At 41.1% G+C, this 27,174-nt stretch overlaps 1 protein-coding gene across 1 annotated transcript in view; it reads left to right on the top strand.

Moving 5' to 3' along the window:
- Window positions 1-27,174, top strand: part of PRKN (parkin RBR E3 ubiquitin protein ligase) — a 1,215,957-nt gene that overhangs the window by 562,183 nt on the left and 626,600 nt on the right. The window lies entirely within an intron of this gene.

Below are 27,174 nucleotides of genomic sequence, written 5' to 3'. Positions count from 1 at the left end.
TAAATGCAATCACCATCCTCTGTTCGGTGTAATCCCATTTTCTTTACAAACATATGGCCTATCTCTCATATCGAGAAAGTATTTCTGCAATGAGACCCTAAGTACTGAAGTTATTTTAAAAATACTGTTATTATTATGGTCATGTTTGTAATTTGGATATTGTTACAATTTTTAGCTTGAAAAATCCTTGGGTCCATCATCATCTGATTGTATATATTTTCCAATCTGTAAATTCTGTTATGGCACCAACAGAAATGTCAGTGTTAGTTCACAGACTGTCACAGCCAGCCGACAGAGAATGTCTTCTCTGGTAGAGCGTTTGAGCTTGATCATCAGACATGTCTTCTCTCTCCACTCTGTTGGAGGATTGCAAGGCTATGGAGATAGCAATGAGCAGCAGTAAAGATCGTTCTCCATCAGTTGGGACTGGGGACGGACACTGAACAGCTTTTTATTAATGCAAATCCTGGTGCAAAATAATGACTTGTGTGTCACTGACAGCTATCAAGGAATAATGCAGTCTTGCAAGTTTGCTATTGGGATGAAATTAAAGTACATATATTTTATTGGGAATAATTAAGTATAATTACATATGTGTGTGTATGTATGTGAGTGTAATGTGTATATCTACATAACATGCAGATATAATTACATTTAATAATAATGTAAATCCCTCAGTGCATATAACATTGCATACACAGCAATGTGAAGCCCTCTGAAACTCTGCTTCAGTCATTGGCAGTCTGACTGCCTCTGCGTACGTTCATATTAATTGGAAGGATTCAGCTTAGCAGAATAGACAGTCTTGTGTCTAAAGATTCAGCTTCAGATCAGTCAAAGGCAGATAGAGTAGGGTGGATAATCTTGCCTTTTCTTACTTGTTGAATTTTCAACTTACTTATGTATCAATACATAATGCTTATTCTAAATTAATTTATATTGAGGTTTTATTTCTGTCAGCATGGTGAGCTGATACCCTAAAAAAATCCTTGCAGTACACACTATATAAAAATACTGAATTGAAGTACAAAGACATATCTTTTAAAGAATGACTGTGCTGATGACATGGTAAGGAAAACTTTATAGGCCAAAAGTGTAAAGTATATATTTCTGGCTGTTCTCCAGAAGAAAAATCCTGTGAGCTAAAGTCACTCACCAGTAGGGGTTAGGGCTTCCAACCAGGAAAACACTGGTGAGTTTAGGGCCTCATCGGGGTAGAAAATGAAGCCACAGAATTATATTAAAGAGCCTCCTGTAAAACATGATCTCCTGGGATCAACTGGAGAGAGGAATGTCCTAGGGATAGGTGCCTATTTTATTTTCACTCTAGATAGAAATGTTAAATTAAAAATTATAGTAATTGACAGCAAATTAGCTAAATGGGTTAAACAGTGAGTGAATATATGAAAGAGAAATTATAACTTAGATCTGAAATTTGTCCTAATAGAACATACTTAAAATAATAAAAGTTAAACAACATGGAGGATAAAATTAGATTTGTGAAGAAAATAATAGAGAGAGCAGTGGAAAGGTAATATTTTAAAAGGTAATGAGGTACTTACCTGGCAGTGATTAGGACTCCATTCTTCCACTGCAAGGACACAGGTTTGATCCGTGGTCAGAGGACTAAGATCCGGCATGCCACATGATGCTACCAAAAATAATAATAATAGTACTGAAGCAGGACTTTCCACAGTTTTTAAGACCCAAGAATCCCAAGGGCTAAGAATAAAATGAAAGTCTCACCTAAATCGATCAGTGAAACTGTGGAACATAGAGGTCAGAGAGAAAATTTGAAAAGCAGGAGAGTGAAGACTGGTTGCTACCCAGGAGAAAGCATCGATAGTTATTTAATCAGTAGCAACATCAGAAGGCAGATGAAATGGGAACAGTATCTTCAAAACTGAATGGAAATAAATGCTAAACTAAAATTGTATTTAAGAAAAATCTTCTGAAAACAAAAGCTAAGAACAACAACCAAAAAGGCATTTTCAGGTAAATAGGAACTCAGGGAACCAACTTCTATCTAAAACTTTCAAGTAATTTCTAAGTTAAGTTATTTCAGGCAAAAAGATAATGATCCCAGAAGAAAAGCCTGAAACGTGAGAAGGAATCGTTGGGGGAAAAAAAATGGAAAAAAAACCTAAACAAGATATAGCAATCAGTATGATAACATTTAATGATTGGAAATATACATAAAGATAATATAAAGTTGCTGGGCAATATTGCATGTAAGCATGGAGCATAAAATTAAAGCAATGTGAAAAGTTTAATTCCTTCTTCTTTGTCCTTATATTAAAACCATGTTTCTGGATTGCATTTTTACTCTGAAGCTAAATATAAACCATGTCTCTTCTATTTTCTAAAGCTTTGAATGTGGTGTTTGTTTCTTAAGAAGGTGAGAAGATAGGCATTTTAAGTAGTTTATTATTTTTACATTTATGGAGTATTTTAAATTTTTGACACAGTTTTATATAGAGTATATGTTATATTATCATAAAACCTTCAATTTCCAGCACTTGAATAGAATATCCATATACTTAAAATTCAAAAGAATAAGGTCTGTAATGTATTCTTAATTAATATTTATGCACTTAAAGATTAGCTCAATCATTTTACATAGCAGTAACTTTCACCTTAGTTTATAAGACTACAAAATATAAACTTGACCTTACCTATGCTTTAGGCAGAGAAATCTGAAACGAAATCAGTGCTATGCTTGTCACTGCTGTCTTAGAAAGAAGCATCACAGTAGTTCTGAAAGACATCTTACCTTTTTATAAAAAGAATTATAGCCAACTCAAAGGGTGTGCACCTGAGAATAAGTGGAACAAAAATCAATTAACACTTTTTCCATTAGTGAAATTAATTCAACTTTGGATATGATATGGATTTTTTTATGTGCCTTGGGGAATACATATTTTTTGTAACTTGCACAGATGTAGACTAAGGCATACCTAGAGCCTTACTCTCTAGGCATTACTCCTGAGTTCCAAATCACAACTTTTAAAAGTGAGCATCCCGTTTGTCAAACACTCCCCTGTAAAGATGTCTGGCTTAGCATTGCTTCTGTGGTAATGAAGGGTTTCTTAGCCAGCTGTGAGATTGTTGCCTTTTCCCTCACACCTGACAATTCAGCAGTGGGGCTCAGGATCAGGAATAATTGCAGGGGGAAAAATGAAAAAAAATTATTTCAGTTATATCTTGTCTTAGACTGTGGAGACTGCTATACCAAAGTGAAAGTCACTCAGTTGTGTCCAACTCTTTGAGACCCCATGGACCATAGAGTCCTTGGAATTCTCCAGGCCAGAATACTGGAGTGGGTAGCCTTTCCCTTCTCCAGGGGATCTTCCTGACCCAGGGATCAAAGCCAGGTCTCCCTCATTGCAGGCGAATTCTTTACCAGCTGAGCCACCAGGGAAGCCCAAGAATACTGGAGTGGGTAACCTATCCCTTCTCCAGCAGATCTTCCCAACCCAGGAATCAAACTGAGGTCTCCTGCATTGCACACAGATTCTTTACCAACTGAGCTATCAAGGAAGTCCCAAGATATCATAAATTGAGTGACTTATGAACAACAAATACTTACTTCTGACAGTTGTGGAGGATGGAAGTCTAAGATTAAGGCACCAGCAGATTCAGTGACTGGGGAGAGCCCACTTCCTGATTCTTGGATGGCATTAGCGCAGCCTTTCTTCCTGTGGTGGCCAGGGCAAAGGAGCTCTGGGGTCTCTTTTAATAAAGGCACTAGCCCTATTCCTGAGGGTTCTGCTCTCATGACCATATCACATTCTAAAGGCCTATTAAGGGGTGTTGATTCTACCACTTAACAGCCTATAGCATGCATCATATTTTATATCTTTGAGAAGTAATATTTGCTTAGATTCCTTTTTAGATTGATTTTGACCAGAGTTAAGCTCTTTTACATAGAATTTTCTTTCTTATCAGAAACAGTTGAGAAGAATCTCTTAAATAGCTCAAAGACTTATTTCAAGTGAAACTTGGTACTAAAAACTATCCTCTGAATTATAATAAATGATATAATTATTAAACTCAGTGTAGCAAATGGAGAGTGTTCATCTTACTCAATATGTAATTTATTTCTTTCATTTCTCCCTGTTAGGCTCCGTATATGTCAACTGGAACATTAGTTTGAATATAAGTGAATATTCATAGTCTCCATCTTTGGTTTCATCTTCTGGGAAGATGTTGACCAGGACACAATGAATATTAAATAAGTGTCACCAAATAGTGAACAATTTTTACTTATACATCATTTGCATATTTTATGTCCCAAAAGTTTCTTACTAATGTTTTAGTTTAAATCAGATTACTGCACTTGAAGAGCTCTGTTTTTCTTTTGGTTTCCTTTTTTGTTGTTTTAGGCTTAACCAGAATCTCACAAAATGAGTCTTAGGGTTTCTCAGGATGGTTTGCTGGTGTAGTTGATATGTTCTTATTTTTTCCAATATCTGATAATAATGGAAGGTTGGCTTTGTTTTGCTTTTAAGAAAAAATATGAGGTTGACCAAGTTTTCACTGAGACAGCCACAAATGAAAGCCTTTTCTGCACAGTGTAAGAGTCCTTGGCTGCATATTATTGTGTTGCCCAAGCTTACCTGCATTATGCAGTCAGCAATACATCACAAACATCTCCAAATACGTATTTAAACAATCCCAACCCTTGTGGTTCCGGGGGCCTCATCAGACCTCAAGGGCCAGCTGGGTGGAGGGGAAGGATGGGGACAGAAGGCGAAGAGGAAAGGACACACTGACTCCTCTCATTCTGCCCTCATCCCTGGCGGGAGAGAAATGCTCTCCCTGTCCTTACACTGTTCTCTGGTTCTATTCTCTCAATTCTAAATAAAGTAGAACTGCAGTCAAACTCAGATTATGATTGAATGGTATCTAAGCGTGACAAAATGTTCTTTGTTGTTTGACATGCAATTTGGGTGACAAACTAGAAACTTCTTACAGCATTTTTCAAAACCCTATCAAGTATTCAGACCCAAGGACAGTTTATTTCTAAATCAAGTTTTGAGTAGTGGAAAACAAAAAGTGTCATTTTTTTTTTCTTTTAAAAAATTAAGGTAAAATTGAAAGATATATACATATTTTCCTGCTGAGTCGCTCAGTCGTGTCTCACTCTTTGTCACCCTATGGACTGTGTAGCCCACCAGGCTCCTCTGTCTGTGGGATTTTTCAGGCAACAATACTGGAGTGGGTTGCCATTTCCTTCTCCCGGCGATCTTCCCAACCCAGGGATTGAACCCACGTCTCCTGTGTCTCCTGCATTGTAGGCAGATTCTTGACCCACTGTGCCATAGGGGAAGCATATAACTATCTATCTTTATATATATACACACTATTGTAGAATCAGCTGAAATTTTGTGAATTAAAACAAAACCTTTTAAATTTTATTTATAAATAAGTCCACTATAGAGAAAAATGTCATTTTTTTTTTAGGGAACTGAAGAATTTGAGGTAGTCTTTAAGAACTCATAGGTATTTGTGTGGCTCTGAAGTCTAGACTCAATTCCAATCGTTTTCCTTTTTCTGTGAAATAACCCTGTTTTTCTTTGAGTGCTTTTACAACTTAGTGGAAAATTAGATCAACAGTCATCTTCTCCATAGTACTGCTAAAGACTCTTGTACACTGTTACATGAAAAACGTAATCACCAAGGAACCGAAATCAGTGTATACAGTGTATACAGCAGAATACTGACACACACGAGATTCCCAATGTCCACACCATAGTCACAAACATAACCTTGTTAGTTTATGATGCCAGTTTTCAAGCAAATGTGCAGTTTCTTTAATGTATATTTCACGTATTGAAAATAATTCTTGCTTCCTCACTTCCAGGAAAGCCCTGATCTGTGTGAAGTGTAAGTTGCTTTTTCACTTGATGTGCTATAATTCATCTCTTATTTCATATACAGAAGAAAATCGTGCATATTACCACAATGCTGTTGAGATATGAGCAATTTTAACCATTTTTATCATCCCCAAAGGCTTCAACAGTTACTTCTTAATTTTTCATCTCTCCATGGAATGATTTCAAAGCTGGATATGTCAGTGAGAGGCCCTGTTGAAGGTTATGTTGTGGTTTTAGACAAGGGGCCCAGAACACAAAGGTATGACAGAGGAATCTATCATGATTAACCAAAAAAGCACTTCAAGACTGCTGGGTTTTAGATTAGGGGAGAGGGTATATCGATTTACCTGAGAAGATAGCAAGAGGTGTGATAAGATAATTTTAATAGATTTGTAAATGAAATTCTGAGAACTGGAGGAAAGAAAGATTAAATACCCCTGTAAACATCACCAAATTTTTCAGTTGGGATGGTAGATTAGACCTAAATGGAAACACCAGGAATTGGGGACTGGAGGTCAGACTGTGATAGCCTGTGAGCAGACACACAGGAGGCTAATGGAGTGAGAAGAACAGAAGAAAGATGTAGGAGTAATGGACCAAGAGAATGAAGCCTGCTTCTCCACCAGGAAATAGCCTTCTTGATCCTTCAAGCAGGTGATGGATGTGTCTTAGAGACCCACACTTCATCATGCCTTGATGGCAGTCATTAAGAAACCATCATCCCTCTTATTCAGGTCAAGCTAGCACTCAGAAAGTTATCAGAGGCCATGATAAAATTTAGTTTGTAAGATATATGCTGCAAAGCACACATTTAAACCAGTTTACCAAACTTGAGATGTTGTACAGAAAATATAATTATATAAATAGAAAATAGCAGTGGAGAATAAAATCAAAACTGAGCAGAATTTCAGGCACTATTGACTCACATGTGGGAAAACATTTACTTCCACTAATATTTAGAAAACAAACATAGTTTGGGATCCCCAGGTCTGAGTTTCCTAAAGTAGGTAATTATCAGTACTCAGTACTCAGTATTCAGAGTATACAGTCCTCAGTACTCAGGGTTCTGGAAAATAAACTCAGTGCTGATCATCATGCATGCGTGTTTCTGTGAGATGTAGAGAAAACTTTTATGTGTAAAGATGGAAAAGCAAAGTATAATTTAAGTGTGTGTTTTTCCATTGAGAGAAATATAGTTGTTTTCATAACAAGTATATTTTGGTTATATTATTCACTGCACAGAAAACAAAGACTGACCTTCAAGCACTGGAAATCTGGTTGGGAAGGTAAGACTTTACAGAAATGACTGCAATTCAGATTGAACAGTGCAAGGGAAATGTGCACTCTACTTGTCTTCTATGCCGGGCACGAGGGACAGAAAAGAGAATGTTTCATTTACTGCTCTCATAGTCTGGGGAAGATGTCAGGGTGGGCTTGGCCAGTGATGGTTTTTGCCCTAACTGCATCTTGATGACGCTGGATATGAAGGGGAGCAGAAGACCTCACTGTGTGAGTAAGAAAGAAGAAACAAGACAAGCCGGTGTCTCCCAGAGGCCAGCAGACAGGCACACAGAGTGTTTTTGCGGGGGCTCAGAGATGAGCATTCCCTCAATAGAGGTGAACAGAGAAGACTCTGGAGCAGTGGGCCGAGGCAGGGACAGTGGAAATTCCGCAGGTAGTGATGTCGCCAAGATTAGCAGCATTTTATGAGGCAGAGGAAATGACAGGAGTTGTCGCTGTTGTTGTAGGCATTGAGTCGTTTCCCACTTTGCGGCTGTATGAGCCCACCAGGCTCCTCTGTCCGTGGGCTTTCCCGGGCAAAAATACTGGAGCAGGTAGCCATTTCATTCTCCAGGGGATCTTCCTAACCCAGGGATCAAATCCAGACCTCCTGTATTGGCAGGCGGATTCTTTACCACTGAGCCCCCAGGGAAGCCCTAAAGACTTAGAAAACGAAGGGTCATTGATCCCTTAAGTACTATTAGCTGCCTGCTCCCTGGCAGGCAGGAGAGTCAGCACTCCTATGGGTGCAAAAATCAACATCCTCTGCCACCACAGAGGTCCCCTCAGTCCTGACAAGCTTGGACTTGTCACCAGGGAGGATGAAAGCGAAGCCCAAGCGTTACAAGGACACGAACCAGGATGTCTGCCTAGAATCTGTGGGTTAGGGCACCCTTGATGGGGGCAGTGGAGGCCAGCGCTGGAATCTGCAGGCTGAGTCAGAGTTCCTGGTGGAGAAGCCAGAGGATAACTTCTGGCAGAAAAGACCCTCTTGCAAGAGCCCTGCTCTGAGAGAATGCTCTCCTGGAAAGTATCTGGAATTTTAGACATGACAGAGAAAACGGAGGCAGTGCACTTTCTCCCTTTGCTGTGTTAGTTATTTTTGTTTGTGAGATTTTACATAGAGGATTATGACTAGTTATAGAAGGAATCTCGCTACACGAAAGTTTGGATATTTTGAATGCTGAAATTGAAGTTGAGCTGGCTGGCATGAGAGATATGATAAAGAAAAAAGAAGGAAAAAGAAAATCAAAGTATACAAAAATAAAAGATTATTTTTACACACTCTACTGTCCTTATATCCCTGGTAAACGTGTGAATCAAGGTAAATGAGAATCGGCATTTTGCCTTCCTTAAAGCTAGAAACAACATACAGATGAGATTTTAGTTTAGAACCGATTAGAAGCACCACACTTTTCTTGTATTTATTGGGTCATTAAGAACAGCCATATGGTTTTCTTGTCTCATCCGTTCACATTTCTCCAGTATGTTCCTCAGTGGGGGTCTGTTTAGTGGTTGATTGAAATTCTGTTTTTATTGGTTAACTCTCTGTTATCTGTAATCACCAGGAGTGAATGACCCAGTATAAAGGGTTTCCTCTCCACTCCTTTATTGCCACCCTTACTGGAAAACTGGGACCTTTTTCCTTTGCCACTAACTTTTGAAAATATCAGAGGGTCACAAAGAGCCGGACACAACTGAGCGACTGAACTGAACTCAGCTGAAAATGGGTCCCTACGTGCAGTGAAATTTGAGACTATCTGAGAGTCATCCCTTCTTCAGGATGATCCAGTTGACTGTCACTGTTTGCTGAGCAGTTGAGAAGCGAGTTAGAATGTCTATTTCTAAGGTAACGTCTGTGTTCTTTCCACTTCTCCATTTGTAGAGCCCCTCATGTGCATCACTTAGGAAATTACACTGAGTGTTTGTGGAGATTGGGGGCTCAATAAAGCTTCCTGAGTTTAAAAAGTAAGCAGTAGTCTACTGGGATCATGCAACTGTTTATATCTGTAGATTTTCATACCTTAATCAGAAATTCAGTATTTTCCTGGACCTTAGCATTGTCATTTTCCCTCACAGTCATCCCGTTTATTAGTTTTATACCCGCCTTATAAAAACAAGCCATTTCAAAGAACCATTTCTCCATGTGCTTTTACCATTCCATTAAAACTTACACTGATGTTCACAATTATGTCATTAAATGGCTTTATGTTAAGCAGTTAAAATTCAGATCACTTAGTACAATGTGCAATATATGGAGAACATTCAGAGAATCAATTCTAATTTAGTATTTAACAGTGAGTACTAATAATTATTATAATGCATGCATTTCAATTTGGACATTTTCTTGATTGAATAATGAAATGCTTTAAATAAGTTCATTGCCTAAAGACTGCAGTTCAGTCACGTACTTTGGTGATGAGATGTTTATCTCATATGGATAAAAGCAGATATAAATGGAGAGGAGTCTACAATGCCCAGCTATGTGGTTACAGCATATGGCTGCATAAGAATAAAACCGCAACAGTAGAGATACAAAAAGCACATTTTATTGGAGTTCAGCTAAAGAAGCTCCTTAGAGATGGCTTGTGTTTACTCTCATGAAATAAGTAGAGTCAACTGACCTGTGATAAAGAAGTCGCCACTGAAGAATAGGGTTTTCCAGTCATGGTTATGGTTCTACCAAGATGAACTCTGACTACTGGATCCCAAAAGAGCAAATGATGGAGAGATTACCCATACCAGAGGATTAGTCAGGATGCTACAAAGTCATGATTACTACAAACTAGGGATTACAGTCCACTAATTCTGATTATGATGCACTGTTTAAAGTAGTTGTTGTTGTTCAGTCAGTCAGTCCTGTTGAACTCTTTGTGGCCCCATGGACTGCGGCATGTCCACTTCCCTTTCCTTCACCATCTCCCAGAGTTTGCTCAAACTCATGTCCATTGAGTTGGTGATGCCATCCAACCATCTCATCCTCTGTCATCCCCGTCTCCTCCTGCTTTCAATCTTTCCCAACATCAGGGTCTTTATTCAATGAGTCGGCGCTTCACATCAGGTGGCCAGAGTGAAGCTTCAGCCTCAGTCTTTCCAATGAATGTTCAGGGTTGATTTACTTTAGAATTGACTGGTTTGATCTCCTTGCAGTCCAAGGGATTCTCAAGAATCTTCTCCAGCACCACAGTTTGAAGGCATCAATTCTTTGCTGCTCAGCCTTTTTTATGGTCCAGCTCTCACAACCATGCATGACTGCTGGTAAAACCATCAGTTCAGTTCAGTTGTTCAGTCTTGTCTGACTCTTTGCAGTCCCATGGACCTGATGTTCTTCACATCAGGTGCCAAAGTATTGGAAAAACTATAACTTTGACTATATGGACCTTTGTAGGAAATGTAATGTCTCTGCTTTTTAATACACTGTCTAGGTTTGTCATAAATTTTCTTCCAAGGAGCAAGCATCTTTTAATTTCATGCAGATTAAAGCATAGTCCTTTAGTAATAATGGAATGACATTGTATTGAGAAATGTGATTAATTCTGAATTTTCCACATTTTCTCTCCAACTGTCACAACTAAATTACTATGAATTCTACCATAGATATCACAGTTCACTTCAGTTCATTTCAGTCGCTCAGTCATGTCCGACTCTTTGCAACCCCATGAATTGCAGCACGCCAGGCCTCCCTGTCCATCACCAACTCCCGGAGTTCACTCAGACTCATGTCCATCAAGTCAGTGATGCCATCCAGCCATCTCATCCTCTGTCGTCCCTTTCTCCTCCTGCCCCCAATCCCTCCCAACATCAGAGTCTTTTCCAATGAGTCAGCTCTTCGCATGAGGTGGCCAAAGTACTGGAGTTTCAGCTTGAGCATCATTCCTTCCAAAGAAATCCCAGCACTTTCCAGTCAATTCCCCCACTTTGTGGTCATGCCAGAGAAATTAAAATACAGTTATGTATCTGTGCTGTGCTGTGGTTAATCACTTGGTTGTGTCCAACTCTTTGTACCCCATGGACTGCAGCCCGCCAGGCTCTTCCGTCCACGGAAATTCTCCAGGCAAGAATAGTGGAGTCGGTTGCCATGCCCTCCTCCAGGGGATCTTCCCAACCCAGGGACTGAACCCAGGTCTCCCACATTGCAGGCAGCTTCCTTACCGTCAGAGCCACCAGGGAAGCCCTGTATATCTGTTAATATCTAATTTAATTCTGTCCGCTCTACCTGCGGGTATACTCTGGTCTCCGATTTCTGCATGTACTTCCTAAGTCACCATTAACAATGTATTTCCAAATGATTTTGCCTGATGGTTTATTCTTCCTGTGGTCATTGTGTAGCTTAACAGACAGATGCGTGGCCAGTGAAGTAAGAGAAGCTTGATTGGAGCTTTTCCTCTCACGCTTGTAGTCTGATAGTCTTGGACAAAATCTTCACACTCCTGTCAGTGTTCCCATTTGTGAAACAGATATCCATGACTTTTACAGAAGGCAGTTGGAATGAGTAAATGTGATAAAGGATATATAAAGTGCTGTGTCAGAGTCTCACAGTGTAAGGGATCAATACATTGTAGTTATTATTACCATAGTTGTTCTTATTCTAATGTATTGACTTTTACTAGGCCTGATCTCGGGCTTTTTCCACCAGTACTGTGGAAATTGACCATCATGCCACTGTAGTTGATTATAATTTCTACAAATAACACAAAGTATTCAAATCGATAAGAATGCTCTGACAATAACTTTGTAGCCGACTGCAACATCTGTAGTTTCCTTAAATAAAAATGTACTCAATTTGAATTTTATATAATACACATATGATTGTGACATAGATAAAATTCCCTGCCAGCCGATCTGGAGGAAAAAAATAAATAACTTAGTCACAATCACTTAGAAAAGCATTGCCGTTGATTTTTTTTTTTTCAGAACTATGCACCAGGATAATTGTCATAATATATTATTATAAATGGTATACTTGAACTGCAATTTAACGTTACGATGCCTCCATTGTTTTCATAATAAATGTTGCTTTTTCTCATTAATAAGAACATAATGTGGGCTGAAAAAAATAGCCTTCATGTAAAGTAAAGGCTAAAACTTAGGTTTAATCAAACCACGTGGCGAAGATCACTGTTGACATTGGGAATGTGCTTTCTTCTAGATGGTTTTCAAGCTATCCACGTGTGTCTGCACAGGAACACACACTTTTTTGTAATGAACGCATATCTTATGTATTATTTTGTAATTTGTATCGTTTATATCCTATATTGTACTCATTTTCCTAGCAAGAGATGGAAGTCTACATGACTGTTGTATGACTGACGCTATTCTCTTCTGCTTAGTGGTTCCCCACCGGTGAGTGTTTAAGCTGCTCTACATTCCGTGATCTCTCTTGCCAACATCTCTGAACACGTGTCTGGTCACACAGTTTTATTTATGTGTTTTTGACGGGTCTCTGTTGCTGCACAGGCTCTCTGTTGCTAGGTCTCTGTTGCTGCACAGGCTCTTCTCGAGCTCGGATGAGTCGGGACTACTCTCTAGGTACAGAGCATGGACTTCTCACTGTGGTGTCTTCCCTTGTTGCGGAGCAAGAATCTAGGATGCACAGGCTTTGGTAGCTGCAGTGCGTGTTTGTGGCTCGCAGGCTCTAGAGCACAGGGACGGTAGCTGTGGTTCACAGGGACGGTAGCTGTGGTTCACAGGCCCAGCTTCTCTGAGGCTTGTGGCATCTTCTCGTGACAGGGATCAAACCCCTGGCTCTGCACTGGCAGGTGGGCTCTCCCCCTCGGAGCCGCCAGGGAATCCTTGGTCACATTTGCAGAATATAATTTCAGAAGCAGAGTTGCTAGGTCAAAAGCATTTTGCGTTTAGAGTGTTATGATGCTTAATTCCAATAGGGCCTCAGGAAAGTGCACACCTGTTTTCACTCTCCCTAAAACTTACCCACTCCAGTATGCTGCTGCTGCTGCTACTGCTGCTAAGTCGTTTCAGTCGTGTCCGACTCTCTGCAACCCCATAGACAGCAGCCCACCAGGCTTCCCCGTCCCTGGGATTCTCCAGGCATGAACACTGGAGTGGGTTGCCATTTCCTTCTCCGATGCATGAAAGTGAAAAGTGCAAGGGAAGTCGCTCAGTCATGTCCGACTCTTCGCAGCCCCGTGGACTGGATTTTCCAGGCTAGAGTACTGGAGTGGGGTGCCATTGCCTTCTCTGCCATCCCAGTGTACTTGCGTGGAAAACCCCACAGACAGACTTATGACTTAATGATTAAACCCAACAAAACTATTAGAACACAGGTCATTCGTTTTACTTTTTATCAGTGTTTTCAGTGGAACACTGTATTTCATGTTAAATTACCTGTTCCCAGTTTCTAGGAAGCATGAGTAGGTTTCCATTATTTCTTGCTCATTATTGTGGCTATTTCCTTTCCTTATAAGGACCCATTTCTTATAGTAACCCTTTATCATGTATATTGCAAATATTTTTTGCCAGTAAGTAATTTAACTTGAAAGTCTTTATATGGTGTTTCAGCACTGTTTAAGCCAGTTAACGATGATGTGCTTAACTCATATGGCATTTAAGGAGTTAAATGCATTGTCTTCTTTGTAGTATTAAGTCTTTGCAATCATTCTTAGTAGAATATCCTTGACATGCAAAATCATTATAGATATTTACTGAAAATTTTTCCTAGTTTTTTTATTTCCAAATCTTTCTTTTTAAAATATTTGATAAATGTAAATTTAATGTTAGTGTGAAGGATTTTATATGAATCTAATTTTACTTATTTCTCCTCCCCAAAACTAACTTTGGGGTCTTATCTCTAGAGTCTGTCCTGCTCCATTAACCTATCTTTGTGCCTCCTGCATAGTTTTTTGTTTGTTTGTTTGTTTTTCTTTTTTTTTAATTTATTTATTTTTTATTTTACTTTACAATTCTGTATTGGTTTTGCCATACATTGACATGAATCCACCATGGGTGTACATGCATTCCCAAACATGAACCCTGTAACATACAACATATTAGAACATCAGTTCCGTTCAGTTCAGTCGCTCAGTCATGTCCGACTCTTTGCGACTCCATGAATCGCAGCACGCCAGGCCTCCCTGTCCATCACCATCTCCCGGAGTTCACTCAGACTCACGTCCATCTAGTCCATGATGCCATCCAGCCATCTCATCCTCGGTCGTCCCTTTCTCCTCCTGCCCCCAACCCCTCCCAGCATCAGAGTCTTTTCCAATGAGTCAACTCTTCTCATGAGGTGGCCAAAGTATTGGAGCTTCAGCTTTAGCATCATTCCTTCCAAAGAAATCCCAGGGTTGATCTCCTTCAGAATGAACTGGTTGGATTTCCTTGCAGACCAAGGGACTCTCAAGAGTCTTCTCCAACACCACAGTTCAAAAGCATCAATTCTTCTGCGCTCAGCTTTCTTCACAGTCCAACTCTCACATCCATACATGACCACAGGAAAAACCATAGCCTTGACTAGATGGACCTTAGTCGACAAAGTAATGTCTCTGCTTTTGAATATACTATCTAGGTTGGTCATAACTTTTCTTCCAAGGAGTAAACGTCTTTTAATTTCATTGCTGCAGTCACCATCTGCAGTGATTTTGGAGCCCGAAAAGATAAAGTCTGACACTGTTTCTACTGTTTCCCCATCTATTTCCCATGAATTGATGGGACCAGATGCCATGATCTTCGTTGTCTGAATGTTGAGCTTTAAGCCAACTTTTTCACTCTCATCTTTCACTTTCATCAAGAGGCTTTTTAGCTCCTCTTCACTTTCTGCCATAAGGGTGGTGTCATCTGCATATCTGAGGTTATTGATATTTCTCCCGAAAATCTTGATTCCAGCTTGTGTTTCTTCCAGTCCAGCGTTTCTCATGATGTACTCTGCATATAAGTTAAATAAGCAGGGTGACAATATAGAGCCTTGACGGACTCCTTTTCCTATTTGGAACCAGTCTATTGTTCCATGTCCTGTTCTAACTGTTGCTTCCTGACTTGCATACAGATTTCTCAAGAGGCAGGTTAGGTGGTCTGGTATTCCCCCCTCTCTCAGAATTTTCCACAGTTTGAAAATAAATTTTATGAACTTGTTTTCATTATATAAGTTCAGCATGTCATCCCAGAGAATTCATGAGAGAATATTATCTAAACATAGATTATATGTGGCAATGTGTATCTTGTTTTTGAGCTCTGAGCTGTTTCCAGAAAAGCTAACACTCCCCCAAATTAACTCCTTAGAATTTTATTGGATACATAGTACAAGCTTTTGGCTAGCATTTCTGGTTGACCAACAGTTCCAACCATATATACATATGGGCTTCCCTGGTGGCTCAGCTGGTAAAGAATCCACCTGCAATGCAAGAGACCTGGGTTTGATCGCTGGTTTGGGAAGATCCCCTGGAGAAGGGAATGGCAATCCACTCCAGTATTCTGACCTAGAGAATTCCATGGGATCACAAAGAGTTGTACACAACTGAGCAACTTTGCCTTCTCTCTCTCTCTGTCTATATATATATATATGAATAACATCTCGTGGGATAATATATACTTTGTCAAGTTTTTTCTTTTACTTGCCAAACTAGAGTACTCGATAAAGTTACGTGGAAGACTACTATTCTCTAAATCACAGATATTCAGCATTTTTCAACTTGAATAAAGTTTGTTAAATCAGATATCTTACAGTAAGCTTTTAAGAATTATTATTTCTATTTGGTTTGTAATGTTACTTTTTAGGGAAGCTAGGTATTAATAAAATTAGCACTCCAATGCTCTTTGTCATTTTGTTTTTCTAAATCTAACATCCCATTCTGTCCATCAGTCAAGTGCATGAGTGGGTGCTAACTTGCTCGGTCGTGTCCAACTCTCTGCGACCCTGTGTACTATAGCACACCAGGCTCCTCTGTCCATGAGATTTCCCAGGCAAGAATACTGCTGTGGGTTGCCATTTCCTTCTTCAGGGGACCTTCCCAACTGAGGGATCAAACCCGAGTCTCTAGCATCTCCTGCATTGGCAGGTAGATACTTTATTACTGAGGCAACGGGGAAGCCCCATCTTTCAGGTATTACCATGTAATTTTCTTAAGTAGTATGGAATTTCCAAAAACGCAGACAAGCAGGAAGGAAAAGAATAATTTACATGAACTATCCTTGTTTTTATCTTCTCTACCTATTTTGGCTTGATTTAGTAAAGCAGCAGAATATAGCCTTAAAAGCATTGGAACAAGAAAGACCTAGATTTAAGACACTAGTTGTAAGCATGCATAGCTAGTTGTGTGACCTTGAACACAGTTTTAGTTCTTTTTTTTAATCCTTTTTAAAATTATTGAGTTACAGGTGATTTGTTGTTATCGTTTAGTTGCTCAGTCATGTCCGATTCTTGCAGCCCCATGGACTGCAGCCCCCCAGGCTGAATACTGGAGTGGGTTGCCATTTTCTTCTACATGGTTGAGCTTAAAAGCATTTATATAGCAAAGAAATCCATGAAAAAGACAACCTACTGAATGAGAGCAAGTATGTGCAAATGATATAAGGGGTTAGTATCCAAAAAATATAAATAGCACATACAGATTGATATAGTTCTTTTTTCAGCATAGGAAGTAAAAACAGTTTCTGCCATGAGGGTTGTTTTGAGGTGATAGATATACGTAAATAGCAATTACCACAGTACCAGTACATAACAGGTACTCCCTAAGTGTCACCTGTTATCTATTATTAGGCAAATCTAATGACAGTCCAAGAAAGGCTACTATTACGTAAAACTTTAAAATATATAGTATGCTTGTTGATATCCTCTATTTTTCAAAATTCTTAAACAATATAATACTATATTGTCAAAGATCATTTGTGCTATATTGTAACAATTAATTTAAAAGATCTCAAATATCCAAGGCAATCTTGTTAAGGAACAGAATTGGAGGTATCTTACTCCCTGACTTCAAACGTATAGTTACCAAAGCAGTGTGGTAATGGCACAAAAATTGATACGCAGATCAATGGAACAGAATAGGGAGCCCAGATATTAACCCATGCACTTACAGTCAATTAATCTACAACAAAGGAGACAAAAATATACAATGAGGAGAAAGTCCCTTCAATAACCAGGTCTCAGAAAACTAGATTTCTAGGTAAAAGAATGATATTAGAACATTTTCTCATCTGATACACAAAAATAAACTCAAAATGGATTAGATACCTAAATGTAAGACTGCAAGCCATGATACTTCTAGAAGAGACACTAACAGTCTCTATGTGGCATAATACTGTGAGACTAGAGACAAAAGAAAGATCTTATTTATGTTGACCATACTGACTCATGCATTCAACAAATATTAATGAAGTACTTAGGCATAATTCTAGATTATAGAAATAAGGAGGTAAACAAAAATAGAAAAGATAGAAGGAAACTATGCAATGTTCTATGCAGTCCAGTGGGTGAAGAGCACGATTTCAGCTGATAGTAACTGATAGAGGTTTCCCAAACCCATGAACTTATTTTCTGATAAATTGTTAAGAGGGAAGCACTTCTAAGACAATGTTAATCAATCAATTTTAGAAAATCTACTCTGAACAAAAAGAGAACCTGTGAGAATGATCAGAACTCAAAATCTGCCTTTCCATTTCCCTTCCCCTGTATACTGCTTGTAAGATGAAGTGTTGGGGCTAGATAATCTTCCAGGTTCCTGCAAACTTTAAATGTCAGTGACCTTTATCTTTCTGTAAAGAAGAAAGTAACATATCAGTAATGAGATAGCTAAGATACAGAAATATAAAACAAAGTATATGTCCATTGCAGATTATAAATTATAATATCCTGCCAATGTCTAGTCAAGGCTATGGTTTTTGCAGCGGTCATGTATGGATGTGAGAGTTGGACTGGGAAGAAGGCTGAGCGCCAAAGAATTGATGCTTTTGAACCTGTGGTGTTGGAGAAGTCTCTTGAGAGTCCCTTAGACTGCGAGGAGATCCAACCAGTCCATTCTGAAGGAGATCAGTCCTGGATGTTCATTGGAAGGACTGATGCTAAAGCTGAAACTTCAATACTTTGGCCACCTCATGCGAAGAGTTGACTCATTGGAAAAGACTCTGATGCTGGGAGGGATTGGGGGCAGGAGGAAAAGGGGACGCCAGAGGATGAGATGGCTGGATGGCATCACCGACTCGATGGACATTAGTTTGAGTGAACTCCGGGAGTTGGTGATGGACAGGGAGGCCTGGCGTGCTGCGTTTCATGGGGTCGCAAAGAGTCTGACACGACTGAGCGACTGAACTGAACTTAACCAATGTTTTATATTCCTTTGTAGCACATCTAGTCTATTTTAAAAGATTTAATACAGTTAACAATTATTTATATGAAGTGAAAAAGTTCTTTTCCAATTTCCTCTTCTCCTATGACATTTTTAACCGAAGATATTAATAAATGTTTTACATGAAGAAAAAATGCTTCAGAAGGAGGAAAGCAGGTCAGATTTCAGAACTATTAACCTGTTGCCCTAGACCCTGATGTGCTCAGATGCGATCTGTCATCTGCACTCGTCTCACTCATTGTCTTCTCAAGGCATTAAGAAAAGTGATGGCGGGCAGATAATCACAGCAAATGGGATAGGCGATCCAGGAGTTAGTGTCTGGAAAGAAAGAGTCAGAGAAATTAAGCAAGAGTTCCTCTAAGCCAAGAATCAACAAGTGGGTCAGGTTAAGGAAAAGCCAGGAGCTCAGAGAAATTGGATCTAGCTTCTTTTATATTACAGTGAAAATCAGGAATATTACAGGCACATCATGGAGAGGTCTCCCTACATGTCCTGAGCATTGAGCTTGTTTCAAAGGAAGAATGATGAAAATTCTCTGGAATGTCCAGGGAGAGCCAAGTAATATGTATCAAGAGCTATTTGATATGAAGGTGACCCAGAAGCAGGCAACCCCCTTCGCGCTTGGCAGAGAGCTCAGAAAGTCTGTGTGCATGCCTGCAACTGGAGGCTGGTGCACAGGGAGATGCTGACTCGTGGTCCTGACCAGAGCGTGTTCTGGAAGGATGCTGGTGTAACGAGGGAGGTTTACGGCAGATGTAGGACATGCCTGGCACCCTGAGGAAGGGGGAAGAACACTTGTCTGTGTTGAAGGGCAAAAGGAAACCTTAATTCCAGGAAGGATGGGGCTTCAGTAAACGTGTATAGATGAGAATTAGTGTGCCCTGCAACAGCAACAGTCAGACTGGCCTCTGAGAGCAAGAGGAAGACATGAATAATAGCAGCTTCTGAGATGTTTCCCGTAATTGGGACTGTTTTATGTGCAGAGCACACCCAATTCCCAGCAGTGATCTCTTAAATGGAGATGTACCGACCGGAAGCATTTCCTAATGTAGAGGCGAGATCGTTTGTCAAGGGGTGGAAAGGAAAAGGTATTGGTGTAAGGGGAATAGAAAAGATTTCAGACAGCTGTTCTGGGAGAGTTCCAGGAATTTGGGGGACAGTATGCAACAGAAAGGGTGTGGGCTGTTGGATCGGCTGTGCCTAGGTTCCAGGTCAGTGAGCGTGGACTGGCCCTGGACTTGGTTCTGTAACGTTTGCCTGTGAAGCTTGATGGTCTGATCTGAGGATCAAGCTGGGAGTAGACTGAGGACATTGTGGGGTGGGGACAGGGTGGGTGGGAGCCTGTGGAGCAGTAAATCCAGGTCTGGTGTGGGGCCGACCTCGGGGACCCTGCAGGTGAGGAAACCCAGCTTTGCAGGAATCTGGCAAACGGTCACACTGCTTTTGTCTTTACAGATTTAACTGATGTTGAATGCCGCTTCTTTTCCTCCCTTCACATTCACAGTTGCCTTACCTGAGACAGCCAGAAAGTGATAGTGTTCTCAGCTTTAAGGCCAGCCTGTACACTAATCTGATCCCTCCATAAAGAGCAACTGGACTAGCATCTGCAGCTTTTATAAATTATTGAGATGATATAATTGAGATGACACATTTTTAGGTTATGGTTGCTGCTAAGTCGCTTCAGTCGTGTCCGACTCTGTGCGACCCCATAGACGGCAGCCCACCAGGCTCCCGGTCCCTGGGATTCTCCAGGCAAGAACACTGGAGTGGGTTGCCATTTCCTTCTCCAAGGTTATGTTATGGTATGGTATGTACTAGCAAATGTAAGTTTAGTCTCTCAATTGTGTCCGACTCTGAGACCCCGTGGACTGCAGCCTGCCAGGCTCCTCTGTCCATGGGACTTTCCTCAGGCCAGAACACTGGAGTGTTGCCATTTCCTTCTCCAGGGGAATCTTCTCAACCCAGGGACTGAACTTGGCTCTCCTGTGTTCCAGGCAGATTCTTTACTGCAGATGGTAAATGCCTGCAAAACGGGAGACCTCGCTGTGCTCCAAGGGTCTGGAAGATCCCCTGGAGAAGGAAATGGCAACCTGCTCCACTATTCTTGCCTGAGAGAAATCCCAAGGACAGAGGAGCCTGGTGGGCTACAGTCCCTGTGGTCCCAAAGAGCCGGACATGACTGAGCAGCTAACACTCACTTTCATGTATTAGTAAGGAGTTACTCACATTATCCAAGTCAAAAAAGGGGGCTTCCCTGGAAGCTCAGTTGGTAAAGAATCTGCCTGCAGTGGTTCGGGAAGATGCCCTAGAGGAGGAAATGGCAAACCACTCCAGTATTTCTGCCTAGAAAATCCCACGGACAGAGGAGCCTGGCAGGCTGCAGTCCATGGGATCGCAAGAGTCGGAGATGACTTAGCAACTAAACCGCCAAGTCAAAAAATAAACGACCTCCAATATAACCCTGAGCAATTAAAGTACAAATATGATACGGCATTCAGTGGGACCAAAATGCATATTGGCCCAAGTCAAGACTGAGAATAAACGATGACATGGAAGCACAGCTGCAAAGGAGCCCGTCCCCAGAAGCAGCTTGTCCTGAGAGTGCAGTCCCCTGTCCTTGATTAACGGCGCCTTGGTCCCGGAGCTAACACTGACAGTGAGACTGGTGTGCACACACGAGCGGAGTTCCAACACGGCAGCTATTCCTTGGGTTCTCCACCCGTACGTGTCAGGTCACCTTCTTGTGGGAGAAGCCAGGACGCCAAACCTTACCTTCGGGGGCTCACCTCACCAAGTGAGCTGGAGACAAAATATAACTTGGGGAAAAGACCTTCATTGGAAAGTTTAAAATGTCAGACCCAGGGACTCAGTTTCCACACGGGGTTCTGGGGCAGGGCAGGGTGAGGGCAGCGGCATGGAGAGGGATCCCCGCGTGATTCTGAAGCTCTCCTGTCCTGATGATGAGCAGACAGGCACGGAATTGATGTGCCAAGGTTCTGATTGTCTTTGGGTAGAAATGCAGTCCTTTCGATGGTTGGTGACAAAAGTACAGTGGCAGAAGTCTGTTCCAGCTGAACCTCTGGCTTATTTTGTCCTGTCGTTCTAAAGCATTGCTGTAAACATCACATATTGTTTCTGGAGCTCTCCCCAGGACCAGTCGAACGTGCTGTCAAATCACCACCTTTTCTCCAGTCTCTGCATCTCTCCCGCCATGGTCTTTTCCCAGCCGGCTTCCCCGGTCACTGTCCCCTGTCCACTATCACCCTGAAGCCAGTAAAGGATCCTTCCTCCTGACTTTGGTGGAGCCCGTCTTGTGTAGACAGCAGTGCCTGGATCAAGGATGCCGGGTCCTGGACCCCTAAGTTGATGCCCCAGGGGCAAGAGTGAGGAACTCTGCCTGGCATCAGGAGAGCCCTGCCTTTAGTCCAGCACTGCGTGTGATGCCAGGACCTAGAGTCAGAATGCCTGTGCAACCAGCCCTCAGGGCCTGTCCAAGGAAGCAGCTTCTTCACTTTCTCTTCTCTGCCTTCTTTCACAAGAGACGCTTTCCCTGCTCGGAAGGTTCCATGAGATCTCCACAGGAATGCACAGCGTCTTCCTGAAGAAAGATGTAACCTGCCAACATGCAGCCTGCAGGTTGACTTGGTCCAGAGTGCCCAAATCTCTCCATTTCAGAGCAGGGACCCTGCTTTCATCACATTTTAAGCAAGATGTCCATTTTAGATGGTTTACTCAAAACCTCAGAATACTCTCTCCAAAGACTAATTGAAATTTCCACCTTGTGAAACTGATTGCAGTTTTTAAGTGGCAGTTTTTCTAGCTCCCTTCCATCTGCAAGGTTAGAGTACGGGGGGACACACATACACACACACACACACACACACACACACACACACTTTAGAGCCGTGTATTAGATAAAACGCATCAATGAAGAGCTGTACTTAACACCCGGCTCTTCTATAAAAGCAGGTCTGTAGCCTGGCACAGTCCTCCTGGGAAGACTAACACCACTGTGTTTCTGGTGTTTCTGACCAGTTTCCTTTTGGTTCTTGGGAATCTGGGTCAGAGGAGTTATTCAGAGGGATGATGGTTTGTTCTTTTTCTCTACTAATATGATAAATTATAGATAAATATGAGTATTTAGTATGTCTAAAAATCACAGAGTGTGAATATTCATTGGAAGGACTGATGCTGAAGCTGAAACTCCAGTACTCTGCCCACGAGTCAGAAGAACTGATTCATTGGAAAAGACCCTGATGCTGGGAAAGATGGAAGGCAGGAGGAGAAGGGGACGACAGAGGATGAGATGGTTGGAGGGCATCACTGACTCAATGGACATGAGTTTGAGTAGACTCCAGGAGTTGGCGATGGACAGGGAGGCCTGGCATGGTGCAGTCCATGGGGTTGCCAAGACTCGGACATGGCTGAGCGACTGAACAGAACTGATACAAATCACACAGCAAGTTAATGGATTTCATCTCTTCTTCCATATTTTCTTCCCTTTTTTCCCTTTTTCCTGCTGTCTCTCTGTTTCTTTCTTCCACAATCATTCATTAAGCATCTACATCAGCAGCTATGCTAAGTCCAAGAAACAGAAACAAACACATCACATTTTCCTCTCTCAAGTAGTTACTGTCTTGGAAGGAAGTAAGACTTGTAAAAAAATATTATGGAGTATAAGGATATACAGTGTAGTATAAGATATATTGCAAACCCCAAGTTGGGAATGATTAACTTTACCCGAGGTCAGAAAGACTTAACAGAAGAAGTGACATGAACTTACTCTTGGAGAAATTGCCCATATCTCTTTTTCTTTAGTTATTGACACAGTGGAAGGTGTTCCTTCTGTCTCCTACTCATGCCTGAGGACCACTTTATTTAAGAATGTACAAAGGTTTGTCATGCCAGTAGGAAGTAACTGAAAATAAGTGGAAGTGAGAACAATTTTCTGGCAGGAAAAATAACCAGGAGGACCTTAAAAATGGTTACCTCCTGTGGATGTTGCAAAGCATCAACTTAGGATGTTCTGTGATTATAAATGTTAAACCATATCTAAATTAATGCAGTAATTAAGTTATATATAGTTTACATTATCCGAACACACAGGAATCTTGAAGTCACATTAAACGAAGAGACTAAAAATGTAGTCAGTGTACTGACATAAAACGATTAATATTAAGATTCTTGAAACACAACTGGCTGGAATGGGCTGGGGAGCGTGGGTTAAGAATGAGGGCTCTGAAGTTACAAGTGCCCAGTTGAATCCCGGCTGTGACTAGGGGCAAAATCGTTTATCTGTTATACTTTCCTCATCTATAAATAGCAATTCTAAATGGTGGTTTACAGGTTTGTTATAAAGATTATACAAGAAAATACATGAAGTACAATCTCTTACCCATAGGAAACAGTTGCTCACTATTAACTATTACTGTCATCATTTTTACATGGAAAGGAAGCTATTAGCAGTAGCTATTAGCACCTCTGGCAACTTAATCCTGGTTGCCAGCAACACATAAATCACTTGCTTTTCACGTGATCTGACACTTACCAAGAGTCCTAGAATGTGCATTGTTGGCAGGCATATAGCAGGGCAGTTTCTGTATATCGTTGCTATTCAACTTATCTTGAAAAATAGTCATTTACCCAAAAAATTAAGAAAGAAATGAGCAGATAAATATGCAATGACACGACCATTATAAAGCTTCACTTTCCTCAAGGAAAGTATTTTTCTAAGTAATATTGCTTCAGAGCATTATGGTTAAAACTCTTCTAGCATATTTACAGCAAAAATTCCCTCAGGAAATTTAAGGAAGGTGAAGGTTAACATGTCTTGAAGCGTGAAGAGCCTTCCAGATGGCCTATACAGGGTCAGCAGGACATGTTTGCACACGGCCAAGGCAAACTTAAGTGCCTGAATCCTGGTTCTTTCCAGCAGACTTTATGCAGAACTGAAATGGCTTCATTTGCCTGGAGTTAACAAACAAGAAGCAAATAACTGCAGTCTGCCCCAGAATACCGCACTTGTGCCTCTACATCCGAAGGAAAGCCAGATAGCTTGTCAGCTGCGACGTGTACATACAGATTCAGGAGTAAATCAGGCCCAGGGCTCTGTCCATGCAGAGGTGAGGGAGCAAGACCCTATGAAGTTCCAGCGGCCTCATGTATTTCACAGCAACTCCCCGGGGAATGAGCGCTGCAGGAGCTCAGACCTCTGGCTTCACAGCCTGTTGAATGATTCTGAATCCGGCTGTGCTGATGAGCAATTTTCTTGGGGAAGAAATAACCCACGTCTGCCTCAGAAAGACAGTGTTCACACCTGTCCAAACATAGGAAAGCAGTCGATGGCATCCTGGTTCCCTCAGCCGCCTGGCCCTGAGTCTAACCATTTGCTCCTATGTTATAAGGCTACAGGCACGTCACAGGATTCACTAAGGTCTCGCTAAACATCTGACAGCAATGGAAAGGATCAGCAACAGAAGGAAGTAACGAAATTGATGGAATGAGCTGGATGGAGCTCATAGAGAGATGACACTAAGATGAGAGTCACTCCTATACTACACAGGAAGCGACAGAATAAACTAATTTTGCAGATTTGATGGTGAAATGAGAGTATTCTTGTCTTCTTAAAAGATTTATGAATAATATCTAAGAAGTAAATATGGGGCTTCCCAGGTGGCACTAGTGGCGAAGAATCTGCCTTCCAATGCAGGAGACAGAGAGATCCCCATTTGATCATAAAGTCAGGAAGATCCCCTGGGGCAGGAGATGGCCACTCACTCCTGTATTCTTGCCTGAAAAAGTCCACGGACAGAGGAGCCTGGCAGGTCACAGTCCATGGGGCCACAAAGCCTCAGACAAGACTGAGCACAGTAAGTAAAGATACATATATATGGATAGATCCATAACACAGAGAAATATACAGATAAATCATAAAAATAAAATATGTGATAAATGTATTTCACAGGTTAGAAATAAAGCTTTCAATGAATGCATAAGCGAAAGTGAAGTTGCTCAGTCGCTCAGTCGTGTCCAACTCTTTGCGACCCCGTGGACTGTAGTCCACCTGGCTCCTCTGTCCAAGGAATTCTCCAGGCAAGAATACTGGAGTGGGTTGCCATTTTCTTCTCCAGGGCATCTTACCGACCCAGGGATCGAACCCAGGTCTCCTGCGTTGCAGGCAGATGCTTTAACCTCTGAGCCAATGAATGCATATGTTGAGGATAAAAAATGAATGAGATGCTGGACTTATCTTTGAAGTACTCACAGTTTAGTCACTTGTTTATTGTATAATTGACCTTTCTTTAGTATAAAAGTTAGATCTTTGTTAGAGCCTGTACCAGAATCATCAGGGTTCAGAACTGATTTATCTGTGCTGCTGCTGCTGAGTTGCTTCAGTCATGTCCGACTCTGTGCGACCCCATAGACGGCGGCCCACCAGGCTCCCCTGTCCCTGGGATTCTCCAGGCAAGAACACTGAAGTGGGTTGCCATTTCCTTCTCCAGTGCATGAAAGTGAAAAGTGAAAATGAAGTCGCTCAGTCGTGTCTGACTCTTAGCAACCCCATGGACTGCAGCCCACCAGGCTCCTCCGTCCATGGGATTTTCCAGGCAAGAGTACTGGAGTGGGTGCCATTGCCTTCTCTGGTTTTATCTGTACGGTTCTGAAATTACTGAGACTAAACAATGTTTGCAGGAATGCTAGGGCATCATCGCAGGGTGTGAAAGGATAGATTCTGGCCGTCAGGAGGCACAGATTCTGGATTACCTCAAATTTGCACTGAAGCAATTATTCTATAGCCTTTGTTAAAGGCATTTGATATTTAATCGTTTATTTAAATGTAATTTCAATATGATATTTTAATCACTTGCTTTTGTTGGGCAGCAGAGATATTGAATAATATCTTCTAAACTGAAAAGGAACTTTTAAGACTGAGAACAAAGAAAGCAACTCCATAAAGTGCAATTACGAAGTTTATCGTGGGAAACTTGCACACAGGAAGGAAGGATCAGGCAGACGAAGGTCCAGAGGTGGGATCACAGCTGCACTCCTTGCCACTGAGAGGGGTTCAGGAGGCTTTAGAGGGACCAAAGCTGAAAACAAACTCTTCCAGCTCAGGAGAAGCACGTCCCACCTTTGGGGACCAGGATTTTCTTGTCCCCTGGGGGTCACATTACCATTAACCATCTATGTTGGCAAAGGCATTCTTCCAGTTTTCCTGCCAGAGGGAGGCGAAGGTAAAGGCTGACGGAGAACTTCCTGGCTTGAGTGCGTCCCTTGTGAGTTGGGCTAAAGCTCAGCCCAACAGAAAATGATGGGGAGAGACTGGGGCCTGAGATGGGGTCAGTGTGGTCGGCCACACAGATTTATTATCAATTGTATCATCTTGACAGGGAATTTAAAAGAAACTGCTCTGATTAGTCACGGATTTACAAATTTTGAAATATAGCAAGATAGAGTCTTTATTCATCATATATTTGAGAAAAATCATTCTATTTTCTAAATTGTACCACATACTCTACTGTTTTACTCCCCAATTTCAAAATTTACGATTTTAGAAAAACCTTTTCTCAAGTAATTAGATTTTGGTCAGCTTTCTTTTCTTTTTTTTTTATTTTTCAGTACATCATTTTAATTTTTTTAAATTTTACTTTATCTTTTAATTTTAATTTAATAGGCCCCAATACAAAATATTTTTCTGTTAAATAATTAATAAA

The sequence above is a fragment of the Oryx dammah genome, unplaced genomic scaffold, assembly GCF_014754425.2.
Source record: "Oryx dammah isolate SB20612 unplaced genomic scaffold, SCBI_Odam_1.1 HiC_scaffold_4, whole genome shotgun sequence".
In the NCBI taxonomy this organism is placed as follows: domain Eukaryota; kingdom Metazoa; phylum Chordata; class Mammalia; order Artiodactyla; family Bovidae; genus Oryx; species Oryx dammah.
This window is presented reverse-complemented; position numbering and strand designations above follow the sequence as displayed.